This window comes from Arachis hypogaea, chromosome 15 (assembly GCF_003086295.3).
Source record: "Arachis hypogaea cultivar Tifrunner chromosome 15, arahy.Tifrunner.gnm2.J5K5, whole genome shotgun sequence".
NCBI classification, from domain to species: Eukaryota; Viridiplantae; Streptophyta; class Magnoliopsida; order Fabales; family Fabaceae; genus Arachis; species Arachis hypogaea.
Window position 1 is genome coordinate 61,923,811 of NC_092050.1, and position 13,857 is coordinate 61,937,667.

The following is a 13,857-nucleotide window of genomic DNA, read 5'->3' on the forward strand; positions in this document are numbered from 1 at the left end:
AAACCTATTAAAAACAAAGAAAAAGGCTAGTGAAACTAGCCTAAGATGCCCTGGCATCACATGCTAATGTTTAAGTGTGGGGAGATTGATAAACCCCATTTTTAGGGTTTATCTTGTGCTTAACTGAGTAGATTTCATCCATTATTCTCACACTTATTCATAGAATTCGCATGTTTTACATTTTCCTTCCTAATTTTGTGCTATGATTGAAAACATGCTTCTATAGCCTTAAATTTGATCATTTTAATCCTTTCTTATTACCATTCGATGCCGTGATATGTTTGTTAAGTGTTTTCAAGGTTTATAGGGTAAGAATGGCTTAGAGGATAGAAAGGAAGCATGCAAAAGTGGAAGGAATACAAGAAATTGAAGGAATTGCTAAGTTGTCAAGCCTGACCTCTTCGTACTAAATCTTTCATAACTTGAGCTACAGAGGTCCGAATGAGGCGGTTACAGTTGCGTTGGAAAGCTAACATCCGGGGCTTCAAAATGATATACAATTTGCCATAGTTACCATGCAGTTAGGCGATGCGCACATGTGGATCACGCGTATGAGTGACCTTGCGAAAGTTCAGCAACGCGTACGCGTGGGAGACGCGTACGTGGTGCACGAAGTTGTGATCTCAACGGCACCAAAAACCTGGTACGCATGATTGTAATCTCAACTCCTTTTCACAACTCCGTACAACTAACCAGCAAGTGCATTGGGTCGTTGGTGCACGAACTTGTGATCTCTGGTAATGGTTCTGAAAACTTGGTGTTCTAATCTCAATTCATAATTTGTCACAACTTCGATACAACTAACCAGCAAGTGCACTGGGTCGTCCAAGTAATAAACCTTATGTGAGTAAGGGTCGATCCCACGGAGATTGTTGGTATGAAGCAAGCTATGGTCACCTTATAAATCTCAGTCAGGCGGATAATAATTGATTATGGAGTTTTCGAAAATAATACTAATTAAACAGAAAATAGGGATAGAAACACTTATGTAAATCCTTGGTGAGAATTTCAGATAAATGCATGGAGATGCTTTCGTCCCTCTAAACCTCTGCTTTCCTGCTGTCTTCTTCCAATCAGTCTTACTCCTTTCTATGGCTGGCTTTATGCAAGGGCATCACCGTTGTCAATGGCTACATCCCCTCCTCTTGTGAAAATGGTCCAAATGCTCTATCACAGCACGGCTAATCATCTGAGGTTCCCGATCATGCTGGAATAGGATTCACCCTCCTTTTGTGTTTGTCACTACGCCCAGCAATCACGAGTTTGAAGCTCGTCACAGTCATTCAATCCCAGAATCCTACTCGGAATACCACAGACAAGGTTTAGACTTTCTGGATTCTCATGAATGCCGCCATCAATCTAGCTTACACCACGAAGATTCTGATTAAGAGATCCAAGAGATAATCATTCAATCGAAGGTAGAACGGAAGTGGTTGTCAGGCACGCGTTCATGGAGAATGATGATGATTGTCACGTTCATCACATTCAGGTTGAAGTACGAATGAATATCTTAGAAGCAGAATAAGTTGAATTGAATAGAAAAACAGTAGTACTTTGCATTAATCTTTGAGGAACAGCAGAGCTCCACACCTTAATCTATGGAGTGTAGAAACTCTACCGTTGAAAATACATAAGTGAAAGGTCCAGGCATGGCCGAATGGCCAGCCCCCAAAACGTGATCTAAGATAGCATACAACTGATTAAAGATATCTAATACAATAGTAAAAAGTCCTATTTATACTAAACTAGTTACTAGGGTTTACAAAAGTAAGTAATTGATGCATAAATCCACTTCCGGGGCCCACTTGGTGTGTGCTTGGGCTGAGCTTGAATGTTCCACGTGCAGAGGCTCTTTCTGGAGTTGAACACCAGCTTTTGTGCCAGTTTGGGCGTTGAACTCCACTTTGCAACTTCTTTCTGGCGCTGGATGCCAGAATTGGGCAGAGAGCTGGCATTGAACGCCAGTTTTCGTCGTCTAAACTTGAGCAAAGTATGGACTATTATATATTGATAGAAAGCCCTCGATGTCTACTTTCCAACGCAATTGGAAGCGCACCATTTTGAGTTCTGTAGCTCCAAACAATCCATTTTGAGTGCAGGGAGGTCAGAATCCAACAGCATCAGCAGTCCTTCTTCAACCTCTGAATCTGATTTTTGCTCAAGTCCCTCAATTTCAGCCAGAAAATACCTAAAATCACAGAAAAACACACAAACTCATAGTAAAGTCCAGAAATGTGAATTTAATATAAAAACTAATGAAAACATCCCTAAAAGTAACTAGATTCTACTAAAAACATACTAAAAACAATGCCAAAAAAGCATATAAATTATCCGCTCATCAGTCGTCCAAGTAATAAACCTTACGTGAGTAAGGGTCGGTCTCACGGAGATTGTCAGCTTGAAGCAAGCTATGGTCATCCTTGTAAATCTCAGTCAGGCGGATTCAAATGGCTCTGAGGTTTTGATAATTAAAATGTAATTAAAATAGAAAATAAGATAGAGATACTTATGTAATTCATTGGTGAGAATTTCAAATAAGCGTATGTAGATGCTTTGCTCCTTCTGAATCTCTGCTTTCCTACTGCCATCATTCAATCATTCATACTCCTTTATATGGCAAGCTATATGTTGGGGGATCACCGTTGTCAATGGCTACCGTCCGTCCTCTCAGTGAAAATGGTCCAAATGCGCTGTCACCGCACGGCTAATCATCTGTCGGTTCTCACTCATGTTGGAATAGGATCCATTGATCCTTTTGCGTCTGTCACTACGCCCAACAATCGTGAGTTTGAAGCTCATCACAGTCATCCCATCCCAGATCCTACTCGGAATACGACAGACAAGGTTTAGACTTTCTGGATCTCAAGAATGCTGCCAATTGATTCTAGCTTATACCACGAAGACTCTGATCTCACGGAATGGAGGGCTCTGTTGTCAGGAGAGGCAACCATGCATCGTCAACCAGGAGGCCAAGAGATATGCATTCAAGCTTGTTTTCATATAGAACGGAAGTGTTTGTCAGACACACATTTATAAGTGAGAATGGTGATGAGTGTCACTTGATCATCACATTCATCATGTTCTTGGGTGCGAATGAATATCTTAGAATAAGAATAAGCTTGAATTGAATAGAAAAACAATAGTACTTTGCATTAATTCAGGAGGAACAACAAAGCTCCACACCTTAATCTATGAGGTGTAGAAACTCCACCGTTGAAAATACATAAGTGATGAAGGTCCAGGCATGGCCGTGAGGCCAGCCTCCAAATGTGTATAATATGATCTATGATAGCATAAAACTGATCAAGGATATAAAATAAATCACTAAAAGTAGTTTTTATACTAAACTAGTAGCTAGGGCTACAGAAAATAAGTAACTGAGTGCAGGTAGTGCAGAAATCCACTTTCGGGGCCCACTTGGTGTGTGCTTGGGCTAAGCATTGAAGCTTTCACGTGTAGAGACTCTTCTTGGAGTTAAACTCCAGCTTTGGTGCCAGTTTGGGCGTTTAACTCCAGCTTTTATGCCAGTTCTGGCGTTTAACGCCAGAATAGGGTAGAAAGTGGGTGTTCAAACGCCAGTTTGCGTTATCAAAACTTAGACAAAGTATGGACTATTATATATTTCCGGAAAGCCCAAGATGTCTACTTTCCAACGCAATTGAGAGCGTGCCAATTGGATTTCTGTAGCTCCAGAAAATCCATTTCGAGTGCAGGGGGTTAGAATCCAACAGCATCTGCAGTCCTTTTTCAGCCGCTGAATAAGATTTTTGCTCAGGTCCCTCAATTTCAGCCAGAAAATACCTGAAATCACAGAAAAATATACAAACTCATAGTAAAGTCCAGAAATGTGATTTTTGAATAAAAACAAATAAAAATATAGTAAAAACTAACTAAAACATACTAAAAACTATGTAAAAACAGTGCCAAAAAGCGTATAAATTATCCGCTCATCACAACACCAAACTTAAATTGTTGCTTGTCCCCAAGCAACTAAAAACAAAGTAGGATAAAAAGAAGAGAATATACAATGAATTCCGAAGACATCTATGAAGATCAGTCTTAATTAGATGAGCGGGGCTTTTAGCTTTTTGCTTCTGAACAATTTTGGCATCTCACTTTATCCTTTGAAGTTCAGAATGATTGGCATCTATAGGAACTCAGAATTCAAATAGTGTTATTGATTCTCCTAGTTCAGTATGTTGATTCTTGAACACAGCTACTTTATGAGTCTTGGCCGTGGCCCTAAGCATTTTGTTTTCCAGTATTACCACCGGATACATAAATGCCACAGACACATAACTGGGTGAACCTTTTCAGATTGTGACTCAGCTTTGCTAGAGTCCCCAATTAGAGATGTCCAGAGCTCTTAAGCACACTCTTTTTTGCTTTGGACCACGACATTAACCGCTCAGTCTCAAGCTTTTCACTTGACACCTTCACGCCACAAGCACATGGTTAGGGACAGCTTGGTTTAGCAGCTTAGGCCAGGATTTTATTCCTTTGGGCCCTCCTATCCATTAATGCTCAAAGCCTTGGATCCTTTTTACCCTTGCCTTTTGGTTTAAAGGGTTATTGGCTTTTTGCTCTTGACTTTTGGTTTAAAGAGCTATTGGCTTTTTTTGCTTGCTTTTTCTTTTTCTTTGTTTTTCTTTTATTATTTTTTTGCCCCTTTTTTTTCGCAAACCTTTGTCTTTCACTGCTTTTTCTTGCTTCAAGAATCAATTTTATGATTTTTCAGATTATCAATAACATTTCTCCTTTTTCATTATTCTTTCAAGAGCCAACAATTTTAACATTCATAAATAACAATATAAAAAATATGCACTGTTCAAGCATTCATTCAGAAAACAAAAAGTATTTCCACCATATCAAAATAATTAAACTATTTTAAAATTCGAAATCCATGTACTTTTTTTTCTTTTGCAATTAAGAACGTTTTTCATTCAAGAAAGGTGATGGATTCATAGGACATTCATAGCTTTAAGGTATAAACACTAGACACTAATGATCATGTAAATAAAGACACAAACATAAACAAACATAAAGCATAGAGAACGAAAAATAGAAAAATAAAGAACAAGGAAATTAAAGAACGGGTCCACCTTAGTGATGGTGGCATCTTCTTCCTCTTGAAGAACCAATGGTGCTCTTGAGCTCCTCTATGTCTCTTCTTTGCCTTTGTTGTTCCTCCCTCATGGTTCTTTGGTCTTCTCTAATTTCATGGAGGAGGATGGAATGCTCTTGGTGCTCCACCCTTAGTTGTCCCATGTTAGAACTTAATTCTCCTAGGGAGGTGTTAATTTGCTCCCAATAGTTTTGTGGAGGAAAGTACATCCCTTGAGGCATCTCAGGGATTTCATGATGAGGAATTTCCTCATGCTCTTGTTGAGGTCCATGAGTGGGCTCTCTTGTTTGCTCCATCCTTTTTTTAGTGATGGACTTGTCCTCTTCAATGAGGATGTCTCCCTGTATGACAATCCCAGTTGAATTGCAGAGGTGACAAATGAGGTGAGGAAAGGCTAACCTTGCCAAAGTGGAGGACTTATCAACCACCTTGTAGAGTTCTTGAGATATAATCTCATGAACTTTCACTTCCTCCCCAATCATGATACTATGGATCATGATGGCCCGATCCACAGTTACTTCGGATCGGTTGCTAGTAGGAATGATAGAGCGTTGGATGAACTCCAACCATCCTCTAGCCACAAGCTTAAGGTCCGGTCTTTTTAATTGAACCGGGTTGCCTCTTGAGTCTCTTTTCCACTGAGCTCCTTCCTCACATATGTCCATGAGGACTTGGTCCAACCTTTGATCAAAGTCGACCCTTCTACTGTAGGGGCGTGCGTTTCCTTGCATCATTGGCAAGCTGAACGCCAACCTTACATTTTCCGGACTGAAATCTAAGTATTTCCCCTGAACCATTGTAAGCCAATTCTTTAGATTCGGTTTCATACTTTGATCATGGTTCCTAGTGATCCATGCGTTTGCATAGAACTCTTGAAACATTAAGATTCTGACTTGTTGAATAGGATTGGAGAGAACTTCCCATCCTCTTCTTCTAATCTCATGTCGGATCTCTGGATACTCACTCCTTTTGAGCATGAAAGGGACCTCAGGGATCACCTTCTTCTTGGCCACAAATTCATAGAAGTGGTCTTGATGGACTTTTGAGATGAATCTCTCCATCTCCTATGACTCGGAGGTGGAAGCTTTTGCCTTCCCTTTCCTCTTTCTAGAGGTTTCTCCTATTTTAGGTGCCATAAATGGTTATGGAAAAACAAAAAGCAATGTTTTTACCACACCAAACTTAAAAGGTTTGCTCGTCCTCAAGCAAAGAAGAAAGAATGAAGGAGAAGAAGAAGAAAATGGAGGAGATGGAGGGAGAGGGTGAATTCGGCCAAGGGGGTATAAGGTGTTTGTGATGTGTGAAATTGAAGGAGTGATGAGGGATATATATAGAAGTGGGGGAGGGTTAGGTTTGTGTATTTGGGGTTGGATTTGGGAGGGAAAAAGAGTTTTGAATTTGAAGGTAGGTGGTGTTTTGGGGAAAAGTGAATGACGTGATTGGTGAAGGGTATTTGGGAAGATATATGGAGGTGATTGGTGAAGGGTATTTGGGGAAGAGTGTTATGAAAAGGTGTGAAGAAAAGAGAGTGAGTTGAGGTTGGTGGGGATCCTGTAGGGTCCATAGATCCTGAGGGGTCAAGGACTTAGCATCCCTACTCCATTTAGGCATGCAAAACGCCCTTAGAGTGCAATTCTGGAGTTAAACGCCAGGTTGCTGCTTGTTTCTGGCGTTTAACACCAGCTTTTCTCCCCTTCTTGGCGTTTAATGCCAACTTGGTGCCCTATTCTGGCGTTAAACGCTAGTCTGGTGCCTATTTCTGGCGTTAAACGCCCAAAATGGTGCCAGACTGGGCGTTTAATGCCCATTCTGCTACTCTTACTGGCATTTAAATGCCAGTAAGCTCTTCCTCCAGGGTGAGCTATTTTTAATGCTGTTTTTTATTCTGTTTTTGATTTTTCAGTTATTTTTGGTGACTTCACATGATCATCAACCTAAAAAAATCATCAACTGACAATGGAAAATAAATAGATATAATTAAATAACATTGGGTTGCCTCCCAATAAACGCTTCTTTAATGTCAACAGCTTGACAGTGAGCTCTCATGGAGCCTCACAGATAATCAGAGCAGTGTTGGAGCCTCTCAACACCAAACTTAGAGTTTGGTTGTAGCCTCCCAACACCAAACTTAGAGTTTAAATATGGGGGTTTTGTTTGACTCTATATTGAGAGAAGCTTTTCATGCTTCCTCTCCATGGTTACAGAAGGAGAACCTTGAGTATTGAATACAAGGTAGTCCTCATTCAACTGAAGGACCAACTCTCCTCTGTCAACATCAATCACAGCTTTTGCTGTGGCTAGGAAGGGTCTGCCAAGGATGATAGATTCATCCTCATCCTTCCCAATGTCTAGGATTATGAAATCAGTAGGGATGTAAAGGCCTTCAACCTTCACTAGCACGTCCTCTACTAGTCCATAAGCCTGTTTCATTGATTTGTCTGCCATCTCTAGTGAGATTCTTGTAGCTTGTACCTCAAAAATTCCCAGTTTCTCCATTACAGAGAGTGGCATGAGGTTTATCCTTGACCCCAGGTCACACAGAGCCTTCTCAAAGGTCATGGTGCCTATGGTACAAGGTATGAAGAATTTTCTGGGATCCGGTTTCTTCTGAGGTAATGTCTGCATCATTAATGCATTCAGTTCATTGGTGAACAAGGGGGGTTCATCCTCCCAAGTCTCATTACCAAATAACTTGGTATTCAGCTTCATGATTGCTCCTAGATACTTAGCAACTTGCTCTTCAGTGATGTCTTTATCCTCTTCAGAGGAAGAATATTCATCAGAGCTCATGAATGGCAGAAGGAAGTTCAATAGAATCTCTATGGTCTCTGTATGAGCCTTAGATTCCTTTGGTTCCTCAAAGGGAAACTCCTTTCTGTCCAGAGGATGTCCCATGAGGCTTTTCTCACTGGGACTCACGTCCTCCTCACTCTCTCTAGGTTCGGCCATGTTGGTCATGGTTATGGCCTTGCACTCTCTCTTGGGATTTTCTTCTGTATTGCTTGGGAAAGTACTGGAAGGAGTTTCAGTAATCTTCTTACTCAGCTGACCCACCTGTGCCTCCAAATTTCTAATGGAGGACCTTGTTTTATTCATGAAACTTAGTGTGGTCTTGGATAGATCAGAGACTATGGTTGCCAGGCCAGAATGGCTCTGTTCAGAATTCTCTGTCTGTTGCTGAGAAGATGATGGTAAAGGCTTGCTATTGCTAAACCTATTTCTTCCACCATTATTGTTGAAGCCTTGTTGAGGCTTCTGTTGGTCCTTCCATGAGAAATTTGGATGATTTCTCCATGAAGGTTTATAGGTGTTTCCATAGGGTTCTCCCATGTAATTCACCTCTGCCATTGCAGGGTCCGCAGGATCATAAGCTTCTTCTTTAGAAGATGCTTCTTTAGTACTATTGGATGCAGCTTGCAATCCATTCAGACTCTGAGAAATCATATTGACTTGCTGTGTCAATATTTTGTTCTAAGCCAATATAGCATTCAGAGTATCAATTTCAAGAACTCCCTTCTTTTGAGGTGTCCCATTGTACACAGGACTCCTCTCAGAGGTGTACATGAACTGGTTATTTGCAACCATTTCAATGAGTTCCTGAGCTTCTGTAGGGGTTTTCAGATGAAGAGATCCTCCTGCAAAATGGTCCAATGACATTTTTGACAACTCAGACAGACCATCATAGAATATACATATGATGCTCCATTCTGGAAGCATGTCAAAAGGACACCTTTTGATCAATTGCTTATATCTATCCCAAGCTTCATAGAGGGACTTACCTTCCTTCTGTCTGAAGGTTTGGATTTCCACTCTAAGCTTGCTCATCTTTTGAGGTGGAAAGAACTTGGCCAGGAAAGCACTGACTAACTTTTCCCAAGAGTTCAGGCTTTCCTTAGGTTGTGAATCCAACCATGTTCTAGCTCTGTCTCTTACAGCAAAAGGGAAAAGCATAAGCCTGTAGAACTCGGGATCAACTCCATTGGTCTTGACAGTGTCACAGATTTGCAAGAACTGATGGGGATCTTCTAATGGAAGTCCATGAAACTTGCAATTCTGTTGCATTAGAGAAACTAATTGAGGCTTAAGCTCAAATTTGTTTGCTCCAATGGCAGGAATTGAGATGCTTCTTCCATAGAAGTTAGAAGAGGGTGCAATAAAGTCACCCAAGCATCTTCCTTGCATCCCCACCATTGTTATTGGGTTCGGCCATGTCTCCTTTGTTTTCGAAAATTTCTGTCAGGTCCTCTCCAGAGGGTTGTGCTTTAGCTTCTCTTAGTTTCCTCTTAAGAGTCCTTTCAGGTTCAAGATTAGCTTCAATAAGAATGTCTTTATCCCTGTTCCTGCTCATATGAAAAATAAGAGAACAGAAAAAAAGAGGAATCCTCTATGTCATAGTATAGAGATTCCTTTATGTGAGTAGAAGAAGAGAAGAATAGAAGAAGGAGAAGAGAAAAATTTGAACGCAGAGAAAAAGAGGGGGTTCGAATTATGAGTAGAAGAGGAGTATTAGTAGATAAATAAATAAATAGAGAGAGATGAAAGGGAGAGTTTTTGAAAGTAATTAAAAAAAAGAAAATATTTTTGTTTTTATTTAAAAATCAGTTATAATTCAAAAATTAAAAAGAGAAACAAAATAAAATTTGAAAACTAAATAAATTACTTAATTAAAAAGATTTTTGAGAAAGTGGTTAGTGATTTTCGAAAATCAGAGAGAGGAAAGTAGTTAGATAGTTTAAAAAAAGATAAGAATTTTTAAAATCAAACAAAAAGTTAGGTGGTTAATTGAAAAAGATTTTGAAAATCAATTTTGAAAAGATAAGAAGTTAGAAAAGATTTTGAATTTAAGTTTTGAAAAAGATATGATTGAAATTTATTTTGAAAAAGATTTGAAAAAAAAATTTAAAAAGATTTGATTTTTGAAATTAAAGTTAATTACTTGACTAAAAAGAAACGAAAAGATATGATTCTAAAATTTAAAGATTGAACCTTTCTTACTAGGCAGGTAATAACTTAAAACTTTGAATCAATCACATTAATTGTTAGTAAAGATTTTGGAAAATATGAAATAAAAATAAGAAAAAGATTTTGAAAATCATTTTGAAATTTTCGAAATTTCTAAGAAGAAAATTGAAAGAGATTTGATTTTTGAAAAAGAACTTGAAAAGATAGGATTTTTAAATTGAAAATTTGACTTGACTCATAAGAAACAACTAAGTTTTAAAAATTTTGACTAAGTCAATCCAAATTTTTGAAATTTATGAGAAGAATAAGGGAAAGATATTTTTTTGATTTTTTGAATTTTTAATGAGGAGAGAGAAAAATATCAAAATGACTCAAAATATGAAAATTTAAGATCAAAACACATGATGCATGTAAGAACACTTTGAATGTCAAGATGAACACCAAGAACACTTTGAATGTCAAGATGAACACCAAGAACTTATTTTTGAAAATTTTTAAGAAAAGACACACATGCAAGACACCAAACTTAGAAATTTTCAATGTTTAGACACTAACAAATTGAAAATGCATATGAAAAACAAGAAAAGACAAAACATGAAAATGCAAAGATCAAACAAAGAAAATCATCAAGAACAACTTGAAGATTATGAAGGACACATGCATGAATTTTCGAAAATTTTTAGGAAATTAAAAAGATGCAATTGACACCAAACTTAAAAATTGACACAAGACTCAAACAAGAAACACAAAATTCTTTTTAGTTTTATGATTTTATTAAATTTTTTTGTATTTTTTGAAAATTATTTTGGAAAAGAAAATAAAGATTTCAAAATTTTTAATAAGAATTCCAGGAATCATGTAATGTTAGTCAAAAGCTCCGGTCCAGGAATTAGACATGGTTTACTAGCCAGCCAAGCTTTCAGTGAAAGCTTCGGTCCAAAACAGTAGACATGGCCAATGGCCAGCCAAGCTTTAGCAGATCATTACATTCAACAGCAAGATTGATAGAAATCAACAAGCTCTTGTGATGATAAGTTGAAACCTCGGTCCAAAAGATTAGACATGGCTTCACAGCCAGCCAGACTTCAACAAATCATCATGAAACTCTAGAATTCATTCTTAAGAATTCTGAAGACATAAAATAATTTATTTATTTTATATTTTTCTTTTGAAAATTTTTTGAAAATAAAAAGCTTAAAAATAAAATAAAATTACCTAATCTGAGCAACAAGATAAACCGTCAGTTGTCCAAACTCGAACAATCCCCGGCAACGGCGCCAAAAACTTGGTACGCACGATTGTAATCTCAACTCCTTTTCACAACTCCGCACATCTAAACAGCAAGTGCATTGGGTCATCCAAGTAATAAACCTTACGTGAGTAAGGGTCGATCCCACGGAGATTGTCGGCTTGAAGCAAGCTATGGTCATCCTTGTAAATCTCAGTCAAGCGGATTCAAATGGCTATGAGGTTTTGATAATTAAAATGTAATTAAAACAGAAAATAAGATAGAGATACTTATGTAATTCATTAGTGAGAATTTCAGATAAGCGTATGGAGATGCTTTGCTCCTTCTGAATTTCTGCTTTCCTAATGCCTTCATTCAATCATTCATACTTCTTTCTATGGCAAGCTGTATGTTGGGGGATCACTATTGTCAATGGCTACCGTCCGTTCTCTCAGTGAAAATGGTCCAAATGCGCTGTCACCGCACGGCTAATCATCTTTCGGTACTCACTTATGTTGGAATAGGATCCATTGATCCTTTTGTGTCTGTCACTACGCCCAACACTCGCGAGTTTGAAGCTCGTCACAGTCATCCCATCCCAGATCCTACTCGGAATACCACAGACAAGGTTTAGACTTTCCGGATCTCAAGAATGCTGCCAATTGATTCTAGCTTATACCACGAAGACTCTGATCTCACGGAATAGAGGGCTCTATTGTCAGGAGAGGCAACCATGCGTTGTGAACCAGGAGGCCAAGAGATATGCATTCAAGCTTGATTTCATGTAGAACGGAAGTGTTTGTCAGGCACACGTTCATAAGTGAGAATGGTGATGAGTGTCACTTGATCATCACATTCATCATGTTCTTGGGTGCGCATGAATAACTTAGAATAAGAATAAGCTTGAATTGAATAGAAAAACAATAGTACTTTGCATTAATTCATGAGGAACAGCAGAGCTCCATACCTTAATCTATGAGGTGTAGAAACTCCACCGTTGAAAATACATAAGTGATGAAGGTCCAGGCATGGCCGTGAGGCCAGCCTCCAAACGTGTACAATATGATCTATGATAGCATAAAACTGATCAAGGATATAAAATAAATCACTAAAAGTAGTTTTTATACTAAACTAGTAGCTAGGGTTACAGAAAATAAGTAACTGAGTGCAGGTAGTGCAGAAATCCACTTCCAGGGCCCACTTGGTGTGTGCTTGGGCTGAGCATTGAAGCTTTCACGTATAGAGACTCTTCTTGGAGTTAAACGCCAGCTTTGGTGCCATTTTGGGCGTTTAACTCCAGCTTTTATGCCAGCTCTGGCGTTTAACGCCATAATAGGGTAGAAAGTGGGCGTTCAAACGCCAGTTTGCATTATCAAAACTCGGAAAAGTATGGACTATTATATATTGCTGGAAAGCCCAGGATGTCTACTTTCCAACGCAATTGAGAGCGCGCCAATTGGGTTTTTTTAGCTCCAGAAAATCCATTTCGAATGCAGGAGGGTCAGAATCCAACCACATCTGCAGTCGTTTTTCAGCCTCTGAATCAGATTTTTGCTCAGGTCGCTTAATTTCAGCCAAAAAATACCTGAAATCACAGAAAAACACACAAACTCATAGAAAAGTCCAGAAATATAATTTTTGAATAAAAACTAATAAAAACATAGTAAAAACTAACTAAAACATACTAAAAACTATGTAAAAACAGTGCCAAAATGCATATAAATTATCCGCTCATCAGTACGCGTGACAGAGCCACGTGCTGCACGTATTAGAAAATGCTGAGGGCGATTTCTGGGCTGTTTTTGGCCCTGTTTTAAGCCCGAAAACACTGATTAGAGACTGCAGAGTGAAGGAATCAAAGACACAACTTTCATTCACATAATTTTAGGTTTTAGATGTAGTTTTCTAGGGAGAGAGGCTTTCTCCTCTCTCTAGGTTTTAGGATTTTTAGCTTTAATTCTTTTCAATTTCAGATTTCTATCTTAGTTTAATTTAGTTTCTCTTCTACTTTTATTTGTCTTAGCATTCTAGTTTATTTATTTCCCTTATTGACTACTTTATGATGCCAATTTAGTTTATGAATTCTCATGTTAGATTTGATTTTCTACTTAATGCAATATGTGGTATTTCATGTTTGTTATTCTCTCTTCATTTGTTGGTAATGATTCCCTGCACTTGGTTGTTTAGATTTATTTTTCCCTTATTAATTTTCTATGTTTTTATTTTGTGCCTTCCAAGTGTTTGATAAAATGCTTGGGAGGATGCTAGAGTAGATTTTTCTCCTTTTAGCTTTGGTTGAGTAATTGGAGACTCTTGAGTTATCAAACTCCTTTGTTGATTGATAATTAGAAGTTGCTAGTTAATTTGAACTCCACTAACTCTAGTCTTTCCTTAGGAGTTGACTAAGACTTAAGGAATCAAATTGATTTATCCACTTGACTTTCCTTCAGAGTTAGAGGTTGACTAAGTGGGAGCAATGGACAATTGATGTCACAATTGAGGAGGATAATGAGGATAGGACTTCTAGTTCTCATACCTTGCC

At 38.4% G+C, this 13,857-nt stretch overlaps 1 non-coding gene across 1 annotated transcript; it reads left to right on the forward strand.

The window, feature by feature from the left end:
- Positions 1-8,836: 8,836 nt before the first annotated feature.
- LOC112753560 (small nucleolar RNA R71) lies at positions 8,837-8,944 on the forward strand. The gene has a single exon (XR_003177943.1). It is a non-coding gene; the product is annotated as a small nucleolar RNA R71 (small nucleolar RNA).
- Positions 8,945-13,857: the final 4,913 nt, after the last annotated feature.